General features: G+C 44.1%; 1 long non-coding RNA gene across 1 annotated transcript; it reads left to right on the top strand.

Moving 5' to 3' along the window:
- Nucleotides 1-71: 71 nt before the first annotated feature.
- On the top strand, nucleotides 72-17,262 carry LOC127530307 (uncharacterized). The gene is made up of 3 exons (XR_007936860.1): nucleotides 72-242; nucleotides 4,831-4,962; nucleotides 17,159-17,262. It is a non-coding gene; the product is annotated as an uncharacterized LOC127530307 (long non-coding RNA).
- Nucleotides 17,263-20,609: the final 3,347 nt, after the last annotated feature.

The following is a 20,609-nucleotide window of genomic DNA, read 5'->3' as shown; positions in this document are numbered from 1 at the left end:
TATTTTGAAAGGCAGAGACAGGAAGATCAGACGTGGTCAAAATTTGGATTGGAGTTACTCTAAAGGCTGTGTGAAGCTGAGCGGTTTAACTGGCGTTTCCAGTCTGTAGCAGGCTTTTATTTTGAAATTGTGCTGTGCTTTTATTTTGAAAGGCAGAGACAGGAAGATCTCACCTGGTCAAAATTTGGATTGGAGTTACTCAAAAGGCTGTGTGAAGCTGAGCGGTTTAACTGGCGTTTCCAGTCCGTCGAAGGCTTTTATTTTGAAATTGTGCTGTGCTTTTATTTTGAAAGGGAAAGACAGGAAGATCTCACCTGGTCAACATTTGGATTGGAGTTACTCTAAAGCAGGGGTGTCAAACTCTGTTCCTGGAGGTCCACTATCCTCTATGTTTTAGATGTTTCCCTCTTCCAACACACCTGTTTCAAATAATCAGCTCATCATCAAGCTCAGCAGAAGCCTGACAACGAGCCTGATCATTTGAATCAGGTGTGTTGGAACTGAGTTTGACACCCCTGCTCTAAAGGCTGTGTGAAGCTGAGAGGTTTAACTGGCATTTTTTGGTCTGTTGAAGGCTTTTATTTTGAAATTTTGCTGTGCTTTTATTTTGAAAGGCAGAGACAGGAAGATCAGACCTGGTTAAAATTTGGATTGGAGTAAAGGCTGTGTGAAGCTGAGAGGTTTAACTGGAGTTTTCAGTCCGTCGTAGGCTTTTATTTTGAAATTGTGCTGTGCTTTTATTTTGAAAGGCAAAGACAGGAAGATCTCACCAGGTCAAAATTTGGATTGGAGTTACTTTAAACCATCGGTGTCTAACTCAGTTCCTGGAGGTCCACTATCCTCTATGTTCCAGATGTTTCCTTCTTACAACACACCTGCTTTAATCCCAGCAGAAGCCTGATAACGAGCCCGATCATTTGAATCAGGTGTGTTGGAACTGAGTTTGACACCCCTGCTGTAAAGGCTGTGTGAAGCTGAGAGGTTGAACTGATTTTCAGGCTGCAATGCAGCTTCTGTGGAGGTATTGGGTGTGAAGGTGGGTGTGGCACTCCAATGAGTCTGTGTGTGTGCGTGCGAACAGGCCTGCGGTTGTGTAAGGGCGGTTGCTATGGGCCACCATAGCAACGGTGCCTGCCACAGACAGCAGAAAAGTGCTTCTCAGCAGCAGCGCGCAACGTCGCGTTCTGGCGCTAATTTTGGGCTAACCGTGAATGCTACCTGAAAACTGAAATGACCGTGAGCGAGGGGAAGGCCGTGGCTAACCATACATATGATTATTTTCCACATATTGTGAGAAATGACCGAGTTACAGCGATTTAAAAAACACTGTCCCTCCATGAGGCAGATGATTCAGTTTACATTGGTTCCTATGGAGAGAACGGTGCGACTTTGGTCTAAACTGCTGCCTGCCATTTCACTTGAGAAAGAGCCAGATCTTCAAACTTGGATTCATTTGAATCCCAGGAAAATTGTCTACAATCTGACCAAATTTCATTTTCCTAACTCTTATGGTTTGGTCGTGAGGGCGATGCGATCGTGAAATTTTCAGGCGGATTTTTCACCTCTCCTCCACTCTACCAACTGACATGCCGCACTCTAACCAGAGCAGATTTTGAGAATTTTCACTTTTTTGAGGACTCACTGATCAAAAACTATAAATCTCAGCCTGACATAAAATACATTCCTACGAAGACAAGAAAAATCACTGCATTTTGATGGTTAAATGACTTTTCTAGGTGAACGTATGGCGAAGGAGTGGCGTTTGGAAAACAGTGGATTTTTTTTTTCAGTCCCCATTCATTTCTATGGGAATTTTTCGCAGTTTTTTGCGAATAATTCTGCGATAAAATGACGAATTTCTTAGAAAAGTCATAGCCCGGGATTCCCGATGAAGCCGCACGTTTTGATATATAATTTGTTTTGGTTTTCTCAAAGGCCTAGGACGAGTTAGCGACCGAAAAACGGCGGAAACGTGAAGAATAATAATAAAAGATAATAAACGCCACAGGAGAACAATAGTGGCTCGTGGCTTCGCCACGAGCCACTCTCCTCCCATTGCTTTGCAATGGAGAGGAGAGTGGCTCGTGTCGAAGCCCGAGCCCCTAACTAGACAATTCCCGCACGCGGAAATCGTGGGAGGGGCTCGGGATGTGTGCATGTCCGGAGCAGAGCACGAGAGGCAAGAAGATCTCACCTGGTCAAAATTTGGATTGGAGTTACTGTAAAGGCTGAGTGAAGCTGAGAAGTCTAACAGGCAAATTGTGCTGTGCTTTTATTTTGAGAGGAAGAGACAAGAAGATCAGACCTGGTCAAAATTTGGATTGGAGTTACTCTAAAGGCTGTGTGAAGCTGAGAGGTTGAACTGGCGTTGCCAGCCTGTCGCAGGCTTTTATTTTGAAATTGTGCTGTGCTTTTATTTTCAAAGACAATGACAGGAAGATCTCACGTGGTCAAAATTTGGATTGGAGTTACTGTAAAGGCTGTGTGAAGCTGAGAGGTTTAACTGGCGCTTTCCAGTCTGTCATAGGCCTTTATTTGGAAATTTTGCTGTGCTTTTCGTTTGAAAGGCAGAGACATGAAGATCAGACCTGGTTAAAATTTGGATTAGAGTAAAGGCTGTGTGAAGCTGAGAGGTTTAACTGGAGTTTTCAGTCCGTGGCAGGCTTTTATTTTGAAATTGTGCTGTGCTTTTATTTTGAAAGGCAGAGACAGGAAGATTTCACCTGGTCAAAATTTGGATTGGAGTTACTGTAAAGGCTGTGTGAAGCTGAGAGGTTTAACTGGTGTTTTCAGGCCCATCGCAGGCTTTTATTTTGAAATTGTACTGTGCCATTATTTTGAAAGGCAAAGACAGGAAGATCTCACCTGGTCAAAAATTGGATTAGAATAAAGGCTGTGTGAAGCTGAGAGGTTTAACTGGAGTTTTCAGTCTGTCGCAGGCTTTTATTTTGAAATTGTGCTGTTCTTTTATTTTGAAAGGCAACGACAGGAAGATCTCACCAGGTCAATATTTCAATTGGAGTTACTCTAAAGCAGGGGTGTCTAACTCAGTTCCTGGAGGTCCACTATTCTCTATGTTCTAGATGTTTCCATCTTACAACACACCTGATTCAAATGATTAGCCATCATTAAGCTCAGCAGAAGCCTGATAACGAGTCTGATCATTTGAATCAGGTGTGTTGGAACTGAGTTTGACACCCCTGCTCTCAAGGCTGTGTGAAGCTGAGAGGTTGAACTGATTTTCAGGCTGAAATGCAGCTCCTGTGGAGGTATTGGGTGTGAAGGTGGGTGTGGCACACCAATGAGTCTGTGTGTGTGCGTGAGACTATGCCTGCGCGTGTGTAAGGGCGGTTGCTATGGGCCCCATAGCAACGGTGCCTGCCACAGACAGCAGAAAAGTGCTTCTCAGCAGCAGCGCGCAACGTCTCGTTCTGGCGCTAATTGTGGGCTAACCGTGAATGCTAGCTGAAAACTAAAATGACCGTGAGCGAGAGGAAGGCTGTGGCTATTCATACATATGATTATTTTCCAAATATTGTGAGAAATGACCGAGTTACAGCGATTTAAAAAACACTGTCCCTCCTTGAGCCAGAGGATTCAGTTTACATTGGTTCTAATGGGGAGAACGGTGCAACTTTGGTCTAAACTGCTGCCTGCCATTTCCCTTCAGAAAGAGCTAGTCCTTCAAACTTGGATTCATTTGAATCCCAAGGAATTTGTCTACAATCTGACCAAATTTTATTCCTCTAACGTTTATCGTTTGGTCGTGAGAGCGATGCGATCGTGAAATTTTCAGGCGGATTTTTCACCTCTCCTCCACTCTACCAACTGACATGCCGCACTCTAACCAGAGCAGATTTTGAGAATTTTCACTTTTTTGAGGACTCACTGATCAAAAACTGTAAATCTCAGCCTGACATAAAATACATTCCTGCGGAGACAAGAAAAATCACTGCGTTTTGATGGTTAAATGAAGTTTCTAGGTGAACGTCTGGCGAAGGAGTGGCGTTTTGAAAATAGTGGATTTTTTGAGCCGATTTTTTTCACTCCCCATTCATTTTCTATGGGACTTTTTTCGCAGTTTTTTGCGAATAATTCTGCGAAAAATGAGGAATTTCTCAGAAAAGTCATAGCCCGGGATTCCCGATGAAGCCGCACGTTTTGATATATAATTTGCTTTGGTTTTCTCAAAGGCCTAGGACGAGTTAGCGACCGAAAAACGGCGGAAACGTGAAGAATAACTAGACAATTCCCGCTCGCGGAAATCGTGGGAGGGGCTCGGGATGTGTGCATGTCCGGAGCTGGGCAGGAGAGGGGTATTTTTTGGTCCGTCACAGGATTTTATTTTGAAATTGTGCTGTGCTTTTATTTTGAAAGGGAGAGACAGGAAGATCTCACCTGGTCAAAATTTGGATTGGAGCTACTGTAAAGGCTGTGTGAAACTGACAAGTTTAACTGGCAAATTGTGCTGTGCTTTTATTTTGAAAGGCAGAGACAGGAAGATCTGACCTGGTGAACATTTGGATTGGAGTTACTGTAAAGGCTGTTTCAAGCTGAGAGGTTTAACTGGCGTTTCCAGTACCTTGCAGGCTTTTATTTTGAAATTTTGCTGTGTTTTTATTTTGAAAAGAAGAGACAGGAAGATCTCACCTGGTCAAAATTTGGATTGGAGTTACTCAAAAGGCTGTGTGAAGCTGAGAGGTTTAACTGGCAAATTGTGCTGTGCTTTTATTTTGAAAGGCAGAGACAGGAAGATAACATCTAGTGAAAATTTGGATTGGAGTTACTCAAAGGCTGTGTGAAGCAGAGAGGTTTAACTGGTGTTTTCAGGCCCATCGCAGGCTTTTATTTTGAAATTGTGCTGTGCTTTTATTTTGAAAGGGAAAGACAGGAAGATCTCACCTGGTCAACATTTGGATTGGAGTTACTCTAAAGCAGGGGTGTCAAACTCTGTTCCTGGAGGTCCACTATCCTCTATGTTTTAGATGTTTACCTCTTCCAACACACCTGATTCAAATGATCAGCGTATCATGAAGCTCAGCAGAAGCATTATAACGAGCCTGATCATTTGAATCAGGTGATTTGGAAGAGGGAAACATCTAAAACATAGAGGATTGTAGTCACTCAAAAGGCTGTGTGAAGCAGAGAGGTTGAACTGGTGTTTTCAGGCCCATCACAGGCTTTTATTTTGAAATTGTGCTGTGCTTTTATTTTGAAAGGGAAAGACAGGAAGATCTCACCTGGTCAAACTTTGGATTGGAGTTACTCTAAAGCAGGTGTGTCAAAGTCAGTTCCTGGAGGTCAACTGTCTTCGATGTTCTAGATGTTTCCCTCTTCCAACACACCTGTTTCAAATAATCAGCTCATCATCAAGCTCAGCAGAAGCCTGATAACGAGCCTGATCATTTGAATCAGGTGTGTTGGAACTGAGTTTGACACCCCTGCTGTAAAGGCTGTGTGAAGCTGAGAGGTTGAACTGATTTTCAGGCTGAAATTCAGCTTCTGTGTAGGTATTGGGCGTGAAGGTGGGTGTGGCACACCAATGAGTCTGTGTGTGTGCGTGAGAGCATGCCTGCGCGTGTGTAAGGGCGGTTGCTATGGGCCACCATAGCAACGGTGCCTGCCACAGACAGCAGAAAAGTGCTTCTCAGCAGCAGCGCGCAACGTCTCGTTCTGGCGCTAATTGTGGGCTAACCGTGAATGCTAGCTGAAAACTAAAATGACCGTGAGCGAGAGGAAGGCCGTGGCTTTCCATAAATGTAATTATTTTTCAAATATTGTGAGAAATGACCGAGTTACAGCGATTTAAAAAACACTGTCCCTCCATGAGGCAGATGATTCAGTTTACATTGGTTCTTATGGAGAGAACGGTGCGACTTTGGTCTAAACTGCTGCCTGCCATTTCACTTCAGAAAGAGGTAGGTCTTCAAACTTGGATTCATTTGAATCCCAGGAAAATTGTTTACGATCTGACCAAATTTCATTCCCCTAACTTTTATGGTTTGGTCGTGAGGGCGATGCGATTGGGAAATTTTCAGGCGGATTTCTCTCCTCTCCTCCACTCTACCAACTGACATGCCGCACTCTAACCAGAGCAGATTTTGAGAATTTTCACTTTTTTGAGGACTCACTGATCAAAAACTGTAAATCCCAGCCAGACATAAAATACATTCCTGCGGAGACAAGAAAAATCACTGCGTTTTGATGGTTAAATGAAGTTTCTAGGTGAACGTATGGTGAAGCAGTGGCGTTTGGAAAAAAGTGGATTTTTTCAGCCGATTTTTTTCCGTCCCCATTCATTTCCTATGGGACTTTTTTGGCAGTTTTTTGCGAATAATTCTGCGAAAAAATGACGAATGTCTTAGAAAAGTCATAGCCCGGGATTCCCGATGAAGCCGCACGTTTTGATATATAATTTGTTTTGATTTTCTCAAAGCCCTAGGACGAGTTAGCGACCGAAAAATGGCGGAAACGTGAAGAAAATATAATAAACGCAACAGGAGAACAATAGTGGCTCGTGGCTTCGCCACGAGCCACTCTCCTCCCATTGCTTTGCAATGGAGAGGAGAGTGGCTCGTGTCGAAGCCCGAGCCCCTAATAAAAGAGAATAATAATAAACGCCACAGGAGAACAATAGTGGCTCGTGGCTTCGCCACGAGCCACTCTCCTCCCATTGCTTTGCAATGGAGAGGAGAGTGGCTCGTGCCGAAGCCCGAGCCCCTAACTAGACAATTCCCGCTCGCGGAAATCGTGGGAGGGGCTCGGGATGTGTGCATGTCCGGAGCTGGGCAGGAGAGGGTTATTTTTTGGTCCGTCATAGGCTTTTATTTTGAAATTGTGCTGTGCTTTTATTTTGAAAGGCAGAGACAAGAAGATCTCACCTGGTCAAAATTTGGATTGGAGTTACTCTCAAGGCTGTGTGAAGCTGAGAGGTTTAACTGGCATTTTTTGGTCTGTTGCAGGCTTTTATTTTGAAATTGTGCTGTGCTTTTATTTTGAAAGGCAGAGACAGGAAGATCAGACCTGGTTAAACTTTGGATTGGAGTAAAGGCTGTGTGAAGCTGAGAGGTTTAACTGGTGTTTTCAGGCCCATCGCAGGCTTTTATTTAGAAATTGTGCTGTGCTTTTATTTTGAAAGGCAGAGACAGGGAGATCTCACCTGGTCAAAATTTGGATTGGAGTTATTGTAAAGGCTGTGTGAAGCTGAGAGGTTTAACTGGTGTTTCCAGTCTGTCGCAGGCTTTTATTTTGAAATTGTGCTGTGCTTTTATTTTGAAAGGCAGAGACAAGAAGATCTCACCTGGTCAAAATTTGGATTGGAGTTACTACAAAGATGGGGTGTGAAACTGAGTTCCTGGAGGTCCACTATCCTCTATGTTCTCGATGTTTCCTTCTTACAACACACCTGATTCAAATGATTAGCTCATCATTAAGCTCAGCAGAAGCCTGATAACGAGCCTGATCATTTGAATCAGGTGTGTTGGAACTGAGTTTGACACCCCTGCTCTAAAGGCTGTGTGAAGCTGAGAGGTTGAACTGATTATCAGGCTGAAATGCAGCTCCTGTGGAGGTATTGGATGTGAAGGTGGGTGTGGCACACCAATGAGTCTGTGTGTGTGCGTGGGAGCATGCCTGCGCGTGTGTAAGGGCGGTTGCTATGGGCCACCATAACAACGGTGCCTGCCACAGACAGCAGAAAAGTATTTCTCAGCAGCAGCGCGCAACGTCGCGTTCTGGCGCTTACTGTGGGCTAACCGTGAATGGTAGCTGAAAACCGAAATGACCGTGAGCGAGAGGAAGGCTGTGGCTAACCATAAATGTAATTATTTTCCAAATATTGTGAGAAATGACCGAGTTACAGCGATTTAAAAAACACTGTCCCTCCATGAGGCAGATGATTCAGTTTACATTGGTTCCTATGGAGAGAACGGTGCGACTTTGCTCGAAACTGCTGCCTGCCATTTCACTTCAGAAAGAGCTAGATCTTCAAACTTGGATTCATTTGAATCCCAGGAAAATTGTTTACAATCTGACCAAATTTCATTGTCCTATCTCTTATGGTTTGGTCGTGAGGGCGATGCGATCGTGAAATTTTCAGGCGGGTTTTTCACCTGTCCTCCACTCTACCAACTGACATGCCGCACTCTAACCAGAGCAGATTTTGAGAATTTTCACTTTTTGAGGACTCACTGATCAAAAACTGTAAATGTCAGCCTGACATAAACTACATTCCTGCGAAGACAAGAAAAATCACTGCGTTTTGATGGTTAAATGAAGTTTCTAGGTGAACGCATGGCGAAGGAGTGGCGTTTGGAAAACAGTGGATTTTTCAAGCCGATTTTTTTCACTCCCCATTCATTTTCAATGGGACTTTTGCGCAGTTTTTTGCGAATAATTCTGCGATAAAATGACGAATGTCTTAGAAAAGTCATAGCACACTATTCCCGATGAAGCCGCACGTTTTGATATATAATTTGCTTTGGTTTTCTCAAAGCCCTAGGACGAGTTAGCGACCGAAATTTGGCGGAAACGTGATGAAAAAATGATATTGGGGTAGTAATGGAAATACTAGACAATTCCCGCACGCGGAAATCGTGGGAGGGGCTCGGGATGTGTGCATGTCCGGAGCTGGGCAGGAGAGGGGTATTTTTTGGTCCGTCACAGGCTTTTATTTTCAAATTGTGCTGTGCTTTTATTTTGAAAGGAAGAGACAGGAAGATCTCACCTGGTCAACATTTGGATTGGAGTTACTCTAAAGGCTGTGTGAAGCTGAGAAGTTTAACTGGCGTTTCCAGTCCGTTGCAGGCTTTTATTTTGAAATTGTGCTGTGCCTTTATTTTGAAAGGCAAAGACAGGAAGATCTGACCTGGTCAAAATTTGGATTGGAGTTACTCTAAAGCAGTCATGTCAAACTCAGTTCCTGGAGGTCCACTATCCTCTATGTTTTAGATGTTTCCCTCTTCCAATACACCAGATTCAAATGATGAGCTGTCATGAAGCTCAGCAGAAGCCTGATAACGAGCCTGATCATTTGTATCAGGTGTGTTGGAACTGAGTTTGACACCCCTGCTCTAAAGGCTGTGTGAAGCTGAGAGGTTGAACTGATTTTCAGGCTGAAATGCAGCTCCTGTGGAGGTATTGGGTGTGAAGGTGGGTGTGGCACACCAGTGAGTCTGTGTGTGTGCTTGGGAGCATGCCTGCGCGTGTGTAAGGGCGGTTGCTATGGGCCCCCATAGCAACGGTGCCTGCCACAGACAGCAGAAAAGTGCTTCTCAGCAGCAGCGCGCAACGTCTCGTTCTGGCGCTAATTGTGGGCTAACCGTGAATGCTAGCTGAAAACCGACATGACCGTGAGCGAGAGGAAGGCTGTGGCTAACCATGAATGTAATTATTTTCCAAATATTGTGAGAAATGACCGAGTTACAGCGATTTAAAAAACACTGTCCCTCCATGAGGCAGATGATTCAGTTTACATTGGTTCCTATGGAGAGAACGGTGCGACTTTGGTCTAAACTGCTGCCTGCCATTTCACTTCAGAAAGAGCTAGGTCTTCAAACTTGGATTCATTTGAATCCCAGGAAGATTGTTTACAATCTGACCAAATTTCATTCCCCTAACATTTATCGTTTGGTCGTGACAGCGATGCGATCGGGAAATTTTCAGGCGGATTTTTCTCCTCTCCTCCACTCTACCAACTGACATGCCGCACTCTAACCAGAGCAGATTTTGAGAATTTTCACTTTTATGAGGACTCACTGATCAAAAACTCTAAATCTCAGCCTGACATAAAATACATTCCTGCGAAGACAAGAAAAATCACTGCGTTTTGATGGTTAAATGAAGTTTCTAGGTGAACGTATGGCGAAGGAGTGGCGTTTGGAAAAAAGTGGATTTTTTGAGCCGATTTTTTTCCGTCCCCATTCATTTTCTATGGGACTTTTTTCGCAGTTTTTTGCGAATAATTCTGCGATAAAATGACGAATTTCTTAGAAAAGTCATAGCCCGCGATTCCCGAAGAAGCCGCACGTTTTGATATATAATTTATTTTGGTTTTCTCAAAGGCCTAGGACTAGTTAGCGACCGAAAAACGGCGGAAACGTTAAGAATAAAACGGAATAATAATAAACGCCACAGGAGAACAATAGTGGCTCGTGGCTTCGCCACGAGCCACTCTCCTCCCATTGCTTTGCAATGGAGAGGAGAGTGGCTCGTGTCGAAGCCCGAGCCCCTAACTAGACAATTCCCGCTCGCGGAAATCGTGGGAGGGGCTCGGGATGTGTGCATGTCTGTAGAGGCGTATTTCGGCGTTTACCTGGTCAAAATTTGGATTGGAGTTACTGTAAAGGCTGTGTGAATCAGAGAGGTTTAACTGGCGTTTCCAGTCCGTCACAGGCTTTTATTTTGAAATTGTGCTGTGCTTTTATTTTGAAAGGCAAAGACAGGAAGATCTCACCTGGTCAAAATTTTGATTGGAGTTACTCTAAAGGCTGTGTGAAGCTGAGAGTTTTAACTGGCATTTTTTGGTCTGTTGCAGGCTTTTATTTTGAAATTTTGACGTGCTTTTATTTTGAAAGGCAGAGACAGGAAGATCTGACCTGGTCAAAATTTGGATTGGAGTTACTCAAAAGGCTGTGTGAAGCTGAGAGGTTTAACTGGCGTTTTCCGGTTCATCGCTGGCTTTTATTTTGAAATTTTGGTGTGCTTTTATTTTGAAAGGCAGAGACAGGAAGATCTCACCTGGTCAAATTTGGATTGGAGTTACTGTAAAGCAGGTGTGTCAAAGTCAGTTCCTGGAGGTCCACTAGCTTCTATGTTCTAGATCTTTCCTTCTTCCAACACACCTGATTCAAATAATCAGCTCATCATCAAGCTCAGCAAAAGCCTGATAACGAGCCCGATCATTTGAATCAGGTGTGTTGGAACTGAGTTTGACACCCCTGCTCTAAAGGCTGTGTGAAGCTGAGAGGTTGAACTGATTTTCAGGCTGAAATGCAGCTTCTGTGGAGGTACTGGGCGTGAACGTGGGTGTGGCACACCAATGAGTCTGTGTGTGTGCGTGCGACCATGCCTGCGCGTGTGTAAGAGCGGTTGCTATGGCCCCCATAGCAACGGTGCCTGCCACAGACAGCAAAAAAGTGCTTCTCAGCAGCAGCACGCAACGTCTCGTTCTGGCGCTAATTGTGGGCTAACCGTTAATGCTAGCTGAAAACCGAAACGACCGTGAGCGAGAGGAAGGCCGTGGCTTTCCATAAATGTAATTATTTTCCAAATATTGTGAGAAATGACCGAGTTACAGCGATTTAAAAACACTGTCCCTCCATGAGCCAGATGATTCAGTTTACATTGGTTCCTATGGAGAGAACGGTGCGACTTTGCTCTAAACTGCTGCCTGCCATTTCACTTCAGAAAGAGCTAGGTCTTCAAACTTGGATTCATTTGAATCCCAGGAAATTTGTCTACAATCTGACCAAATTTCATTCCCCTAACATTTATCGTTGGTCGTGAGGGCGATACGATCGGGAAATTTCAGGCGAATTTTTCACCTCTCCTCCACTCTACCAACTGACATGCCGCACTCTAACCAGAGCAGATTTTGAGAATTTTCACTTTTTTGAGGACTCACTGATCAAAAACTATAAATCTGAGCCTGACATAAAATACATTCCTACGAAGACAAGAAAAATCACTGCGTTTGATGGTTAATGAAGTTTCTAGGTGAACGTATGGCGAAGCAGTGGCGTTTGGAAAAAAGTGGATTTTTTGAGCCGATTTTTTCGGTCCCCATTCATTTTCTATGGGACTTTTTCGCAGTTTTTTTGCGAATAATTCTGCGAAAAAAATGACGAATTTCTTAGAAAAGTCATAGCACACTATTCCCGATGAAGCCGCACGTTTTGATATATAATTTGTTTTGGTTTTCTCAAAGCCCTTAGGACGAGTTAGCGACCGAAAAACGGCGGAAACGTGGATAATAATAAAAGACGATAAACGCAAACAGGAGAACAATAGTGGCTCGTGGCTTCGCCACGAGCCACTCTCCTCCCATTGCTTTGCAATGGAGAGGAGAGTGGCTCGTGTCGAAGCCCGAGCCCCTAACTAGACAATTCCCGCTCGCGGAATCGTGGGAGGGGCTCGGATGGGTGCATGTCCGGAGCGGCGTATTTATTCTAAAGGCTGTGTGAAGCTGAGAGGTTTAACTGGCGTTTCCAGTCTGTCGCAAGCTTTTATTTTGAAATTGTGCTGTGCTTTTACTTTGAAAGGCAGAGACAGGAAGATCTCACCTGGTCAAAATTTCAATTGGAGTTACTCTAAAGGCTGTGTCAAGCTGAGAGGTTTAACTAGCAAATTGTGCTGTAAAGTAATTTTGAAAGGCAGAGACAGGAAGATCTCACCTGGTCAAAATTAGATTGGAGTAAATGCTGTGTGAATCTGAAAGGTTTAACTGGCGTTTTCCGGTCTGTCGCAGGCTTTTATTTTGAAATTGTGCTGTGCTTTCATTTTGAAAGGCAGAGACAGGAAGATCTCACCTGGTCAAAATTTAGATTGGAGTTAATGTAAAGGCTGTGTTGAAGCTGAGAGGTTTAACTGGCATTTCCAGTCTTTCACAGCCTTTTATTTTGAAATTGTGCTGTGCTTTCATTTTGAAAGGCAGAGACAGGAAGATCTCACCTGGTCAAATTTAGATTGGAGTTAATGTAAAGGCTGTGTGAAGCTGAGAGGTTTAACTGGCATTTCCAGTCTTTCACAGCCTTTTATTTTGAAATTTTTGCTGTGCTTTTATTTTGAAAGGCACAGACAGGCAGATCTCACCTGGTCAACATTTGGATTGGAGTTACTGTAAAGGCTGTGTGAAGCTGAGGGGTTTAACTGGTGTTTTCCGGTGTGTGGAAGGATTTTATTTTGAAAGTGTGCTGTGCTTTTATTTTGAAAGGGAAAGACAGGAAGATCTCACCTGGTCAACATTGGGATTGGAGTTACTCGAAAGCAGGGGAGTCAAACTCAGTTCCTGGAGGTCCACTATCCTCTGTGTTCCAGATGTTTCCGTCTTACAACACACCTGATTCAAATAATCAGCTCATCATCAAGCTCAGCAGAAGCCTGATAACGAGCCTGATCATTTGAATCAGGTGTGTTGGAACTGAGTTTCATACCCCTGCTCTAAAGGCTGTGTGAAGCTGAGAGGTAGATCTGATTTTACAGGCTGAAATGCAGCTCCTGTGGGAGGTATTGGTGTGAAGGTGGGTGTGGCACTCCAATGAGTCTGTGTGTGTGCGTGGGAGCATGCCTGCGCGTGTGTAAGGGCGGTTGCTATGGGCCCCCATAGCAACGGTGCCTGCCACAGACAGCAGAAAAGTGCTTCTCAGCAGCAGCGCGCAACGTCTCGTTCTGGCGCTAATTGTGGGCTAACCGTGAATGCTAGCTGAAAACTAAAATGACCGTGAGCGAGAGGAAGGCCGTGGCTTTCCATAAATGTAATTATTTCCACATATTGTGAGAAATGACCGAGTTACAGCGATTTAAAAAACACTGTCCCTCCATGAGGCAGATGATTCAGTTTACATTGGTTCCTAGGAGAGAACGGTGCGACTTTGGTCTAAACTGCTGCCTGCCATTTCACTTGAGAAAGAGCCAGATCTTCAAAACTTGGATTCATTTGAATCCCAGGAAAATTGTCTACAAATCTGACCAAATTTCATTTTCCTAACTCTTATCGTTTGGTCGTGAGGGCGATGCGATCGTAAATTTTCAGGCGGATTTTTCACCTCTCCTCCACTCTACCAACTGACATGCCGCACTCTAACCAGAGCAGATTTTGAGAATTTTTCACTTTTTGAGGACTCACTGATAAACTATAAATGTTCAGCCTGACATAAAATACATTCCTGCGGAGATGAGAAAAATCACTGCTTTTGATGGTTAAATGAAGTTTCTTAGGTGAATGTATGGCTGAAGGAGTGGCGTTTCGAAAACAGTGGATTTTTCAAGCCGATTTTTTTCAGTCCCCATTCATTTCTATGGCACTTTTTTCACAGTTTTTTTTGCGAATAATTCTGCGAAAAAATGACGAATTTCTTAGAAAAGTCATAGCCCTCGACTCCCGAAGAAGCCGCACGTTTTGATATATAATTTGTTTGGTTTTCTCAAAGCCTAGGACGAGTTAGCGACCGAAAAACGGCGGAAACGTGAAGAAAAAGATAAAGAGAACAGACAATTCCCGCTCGGGAAATCGTGGGAGGGGCTCGGGATGTGTGCATGTCCGGAGAGGCGTATTTCCGCGTTTTCCAGCCCATAACAGGCATTTATTTTGAAGTTGTTCCGTGCTTTTATTTTGAAAGCAAGAGACAGCAAGATCTCACCTGGTCAAAATTTGGATTGGAGTTACTGTAAAGGCTGTGTGAAGCTGAGAGGATTAACTGGCGTTTTCCAGTCCGTCCATCGCAGGCTTTTATTTTGAAATTGTGCTGTGCTTTTATTTTGAAAGGAAGAGATGGGAAGATCTCACCTGGTGAACATTTGGATTTAGTTACTTGTAAAGGCTGTGTGAAGCTGAGAGGTTAACAGGCATTCCAAGTTACCTTGCAGGCTTTTATTTGACATTCGTGCTGTGGCTTTTATTTTGAACGGCTAGAGGACAGACCACCGAGATGTCACCTGGTCAAAATTTAGGCATTGGAGTTACTCAAAAGGCTGTGTGAAGCCTGAGAGGTTAACTGGCGCTTTCAGTCCGTCGAAGGCTTTTATTTGAATGTGCTGTGCTTTTATTTTGAAAGGCCAAAGACAGGAAGATTCTCACCATGGTCAAGATTTGGCATTGGAGTTACCCTTTCCTAAAGCAGGTGTGTCAAAGTCAGTTCCTGGCAGGCCACTATCCTCTATGTTCTAGATGTTTCCCTTCTTACAACAGCACCTGATTCAAATAAGCAGCTCATCACAAGCTCAGCAGAAGCCTGATAACGAGCCTGAATTCATTGAATCAGGTGTGTTGGAACATGAGTTTTGACACCCCTGCTCTAAAGGGCTGTGTGAAGCTGAGAGGTTTAACTGGTGTTTTCAGGCCCATCGGCAGGGCTTTTATTTTGAAATTGGGGTGCGTGTCTTTTATTTTGAAAGGGAAAGACAGGAAGATCTCAAACCTGGTTCAACATTTGGATCTGGAGTTACTCTAAAGCAGGGTGTCAAACTCAGTTTCTGGGGACCACTTCCTCTATGTTTAGATGTTCCTTCTTACAACACACACTGACTCAAATGCATACCACATATCATGTCAAGCTCAGCAGAAAGGCTGATAACGAGCATCTGATCATTTGAATCTAGGTGTGTTGGAAGTGAGTTGACACCCCTGCTGTAAAGGCTGTGTGAAGCTGAGAGGTTGAACTGATTTCCAGGCTAGAAATGCAGGCTCCCTGTGGAGGGTATTGGGTGGTGAAGGTGGGTGTGGCACACCGGAATGAGTCTGTGTGTGTGGCGTGCGACCATGCCTGCTGCTGTGTGGTAAGAGCTGGTTGCCTATGGGCCCCATAGCAACGGTGCCTGCCACAGACAGGCAAAAAAGTGCTTCCTTCAGGCAGCAGCGCGCAACATCTCGTTCTGGCCGCTAATTGTGGGCGAACCGTTAATGCGTAGCTGAAAACCGAAATGACCGTGAGCGAGAGGAAGGCTGTGGCTTTCCATAAATGTAATATTTCCAAATATTGTGAGAAATGACCGAGTTACAGCGATTTAAAAAACACTGTCCCTCATGAGGCAGATGATTCAGTTTACATTGGTTCTATGGAGAGAACGGTGCGACTTTGGTCTAAACTGCTGCCTGCCATTTCACGTTCAGAAAGAGCTAGGTCTTCAAAACTTGGATTCATTTGAATCCAGGAAAATTGTTTACGATCTGACCAAAATTTCATTCCCTAACATTTAATAGTTGGTGTCGTGAGGGCGATGCGATCGTGAAATTTTCCATGGCGAATTTCTCACCTCTGCCTCCACTCTACCAACTGACATCCGCACTTCTAACCACGAGCAATTTTGGAAAAATTTTCCATTTTTGAGGACTTCACGTGATCAAAAACTGGTAATCTTCAGCCTGACAGAAAATACATTCCTGCGGAGACAAGAAAAATTACTGCGTTTTGATGGTTAAATGAAGTTTCTAGGTGAACGTATGGCGAAGCAGTGGCGTTTGGAAAAAAGGGGATTTTTTGAGCCGATTTTTTTCGGTCCCCATTCATTTTCAATGGGACTTTTTGGCAGTTTTTTGCGAATAATTCTGCGAAAAAATGACGAATGTCTTAGAAAAGTCATAGCCCGGGATTCCCGATGAAGCCGCACGTTTTGATATATAATTTGTTTTGATTTTCTCAAAGCCCTAGGACGAGTTAGCGACCGAAAAAACGGCGGAAACGTGAAGAAAATATAATAATAAACGCAGCAGGAGAACAATAGTGGCTCGTGGCTTCGCCACGAGCCACTCTCCTCCCATTGCTTTGCAATGGAGAGGAGAGTGGCTCGTGCCGAAGCCCGAGCCCCTAACTAGACAATTCCCGCTGATGCGGAAATCGTGGGAGGGGCTCGGGATGTGTGCATGTCTGGAGAGGCGTATTTCGGTGTTTTCCGGTCCGTCGCAGGCTTTTATTTTGAAATTCTGCTGTGCTTTTATTTTGAAAACAGAGACAGGAAGATGTCACCTGGTCAAAATTTGGATTGGAGAAAAGGCCGTGTGAAGCTGAGAGGTTTAACTGGCGTTTCCAGTCCGTCGCAGGCTTTTATTTTGAAATTGTGCTGTGCTTTTATTTTGAAAGGGAAAGACAGGAAGATCTCACGTGGTCAACATTTGGATTGGAGTTACTCTAAAGGCTGTGTGAAGCTGAGAGGTTTAACTGGCGTTTCCAGTCCGTCACAGGCTTTTATTTTTGAAATTGTGCTGTGCTTTTATTTTGAAAGGGAAAGACAGGAAGATCTCACCTGGTCAACATTTGGATTGGAGTTACTCTAAAGGCTGTGTGAAGCTGAGAGGTTTAACTGGCGTTTCCAGTCCGTCACAGGCTTTTATTTTTGAAATTGTGCTGTGCTTTTATTTTGAAAGGGAAAGACAGGAAGATCTCACCTGGTCAACATTTGGATTGGAGTTACTCTAAAGCAGGGGTGTCAAACTCAGTTCCTGGAGGTCCACTATCCTCTATGTTTTAGATGTTTCCCTCTTCCAACACACCTGTTTCAAATAATCAGCTCATCATCAAGCTCAGCAGAAGCCTGATAACGAGCCTGATCATTTGAATGAGGTGTGTTGGAACTGAGTTTGACACCCCTGCTCTAAAGGCTGTGTGAAGCTGAGAGGTTTAACTGGTGTTTCCAGTCTGTCGCAGGCTTTTATTTTGAAATTGTGCTCTGCTTTTATTTTGAAAGGCAACGACAGGAGATTTCACCCTGTCAAATTTGGATTGGAGTTACCCCAAACCAGGGGTGTCAAACTCAGTTCCTGGAGGTCCACTATCCTCTGTGTTTAGATGTTTACCTCTTCCAACACACCTGATTCAAATGATCAGCTATCATGAAGCTCTGCAGAAGCATTATAACGAGCCTGATAATTTGAATCAGGTGATTTGGAACAGGGAAACATCTAAAACATAGAGGATTGGAGTTACTCTAAAGGCTGAGTGAAGCTGAGAGGTTTAACTGGCGTTTCCAGTCCGTCACAGGCTTTTATTTTGAAATTGTGCTGTGCTTTTTTTGAAAGGCAGAGGGAAGATCTCACCTGGTCAAAATTTGGACTGGAGTTATTGTAAAGGCTGTGTGAAGCTGAGAGGTTTAACTGGAGTTTTCAGTCCGTCGCAGGCTTTTATTTTGAAATTGTGCTGTGCTTTTATTTTGAAAGGAAGAGACAGGAAGATCTCACCTGGTCAAAATTTGGATTGGAGTTGCTCTAAAGCAGGGGTGTCTAACTCAGTTCCTGGAGGTCCACTATCCTCTATGTTCTAGATGTTTCCTTCTTACAACACACCTGATTCAAATGATTAGCTATCATAAGCTCAGCAGAAGCCTGATAACGAGCCTGATCATTTGAATCAGGTGTGTTGGAACTGAGTTTGACACCCACTGCTCTAAGGCTGTGTGAAGCTGAGAGGTTGAACTGATTTTCAGGCTGAAATGCAGCTCCTGTGGAGGTATTGGGTGTGAAGGTGGGTGTGGCACTCCAATGAGTCTGTGTGTGTGCGTGTGGAACATGCCTGCGCGTGTGTAAGGGCGGTTGCTATGGGCCCCATAGCAACGGTGCCTGCCACAGACAGCAGAAAAGTGCTTCTCAGCAGCACCGCGCAACATCTCGTTCTGGGCTAACTGTGGGCTAACCGTGAATGCTAGCTGAAAACTGAAATGACCGTGAGCGAGAAGGAAGGCCGTGGCTATCATAGATATGATTATTTTCCAAATATTGAGAGAAATGACCGAGTTACAGCGATTTAAAAAACACTGTCCCTCCATGAGGCAGATGATCCAGTTTACATTGGTTCTTATGGAGAGAGCGGTGCGACTTTGTCTAAACTGCTGTCTGCCATTTCCTTCAGAAAAGCTAGGTCTTCAAACTTGGATTCATTTGAAATCCCAGGAAAATTGTCTACAATCTGACCAAATTTATTCCCCTAACATTTATGTTTGGTCGTGAGGGCGATGCGATCGGAATTTTCAGGCGGATTTTTCACCCTCCTCCACTCTACCTAAACTGACATGCGCACTCTAACCAGAGCAAGATTTGAGAATTTTCACTTTTGAGGACTCACTGATCAAAAACTGTAATCTCAGCCCTGACATAAACATACATTCCTGCGAAGACAAGAAAAATCCACTGCGTTTGATGGTTAAAATGAAGTTTCTATGTCAACGTATGTTGAAGCAGTGGCGTTTGGAAAACAGTGGATTTTTTTGTCGATTTTTTTCATTCCCATTCATTTCCTATGGGACTTTTTTACAGTTTTTTGCGAATAATTCTGCGATAAATGACAAATTTCTTAGAAAAGTCATAGCCTGGGATTCCGATGAAGCCGCACGTTTTGATATATAATTTGTTTTGGTTTTCTCAAAGCCCTAGGACTAGTTAGCGACCGAAAAACGGCGGAAACGTTAGGAATAATAAAAGACTAGACAATTCCCGCACGCGAAATCGTGGAGGGGCTCGGATGTGTGCATGTCCCGGAGTGGCATGGGAGAGGCGTATTTCGGCGTCTTCTGGTCCGTGGCAGGCTTTTATTTTGAAATTGTGCTGTGCTTTTATTTTTGAAAGGCACAGACAGGAAGATCTCACCTGGTCAACATTTGGATTGGAGTTACTGTAAAGGCTGTGTGAAACTGAGAAGTTTAACTGGCAAATTGTGCTGTGCTTTTATTTTGAAAGACAGAGACAGGAAGATCCTCACCAGGTCACATTTGGATTGGAGTTACTGTAAAGGCTGTGTGAAGCTGAGAAGTTCAACTGGCGTTTCCAGTCCGTTGCAGGCTTTTATTTTGAAATTGTGCTGTGCCTTTATTTTGAAAGGCAAAGACAGGAAGATCTGACCTGGTCAAAATTTGGATTGGAGTTACTGTAAAGCAGGGGTGTCTAACTCAGTTCCCGGAGGACCACTTCCTCTGTGTTCTAGATGTTTCCTTCTTACAACACACCTGATTCAAATGATTAGCTATCATGAAGCTCAGCAGAAGCCTGATAACGAGCCTGATCATTTGAATCATGTGTGTTGGAACTGAGTTTGACACCCTGCTCTAAAGGCTGTGTGAAGCTGAGAGGTTTAACTGGTGTTTTCAGGCCATCGCAGGCTTTTATTTTGAAATTGTGCTGTGCTTTTATTTTGAAAGGGAAAGGCAGGAAGATCTCACCTGGTCAACATTTGATTGGAGTTACTGTAAAGCAGGGTGTCAAACTCAGTTCCTGGGAGGCCCACTATCCTCTTTGTTCTAGATGTTTCCATCTTACATCATAAAGCTCAGGAGAAGCCTGATAACGAGCCTGATCATTTGAATCAGGTGTGTTGGAACTGAGTTTGACACCCCTGCTGTAAAGGCTGTGTGAAGCTGAGAGTTGAACTGATTTTCAGCTGAAATGCAGCTCCTGTGGAGGTATGGGTGTGAAGGTGGGTGTGGCACACTAATGAGTCTGTGTGTGTGCGTGGGAGCATGCCTGCGCGTGTGTAAGGGCGGTTTGCTATGGGCCCCATAGCAACGGTGCCTGCCACAGACAGCAGAAAAGTGCTTCTCAGCAGCAGCGCGCAACGTCTCGTTCTGGCGCTAATTGTGGGCTAACCGTGAACGCTACCCTGAAAACCGACATGACCGTGAGTGAGAGGAGGGCTGTGGCTTTCCATAAATGTAATTATTTTCCAAATATTGTGAGAAATGACCGAGTTACAGCGATTTAAAAAACACTGTCCCTCCATGAGGCAGATGATTCAGTTTACATTGGTTCCAATGGAGAGAACGGTGCGACTTTGGTCTAAACTGCTGCCTGCCATTTCACTTCAGAAAGAGCTAGATCTTCAAACTTGGATTCATTTGAATCCCAGGAAAATTGTCTACAATCTGACCAAATTTCATTTTCCTAACTCTTATGGTTTGGTCGTGAGGGCGATGCG

The sequence above is a fragment of the Acanthochromis polyacanthus genome, chromosome 16 (genome assembly GCF_021347895.1).
Source record: "Acanthochromis polyacanthus isolate Apoly-LR-REF ecotype Palm Island chromosome 16, KAUST_Apoly_ChrSc, whole genome shotgun sequence".
Taxonomy (NCBI): domain Eukaryota; kingdom Metazoa; phylum Chordata; class Actinopteri; family Pomacentridae; genus Acanthochromis; species Acanthochromis polyacanthus.
Note: the sequence above shows the minus strand (reverse complement) of the source record. Positions and strands in the feature narration are given on the sequence as shown.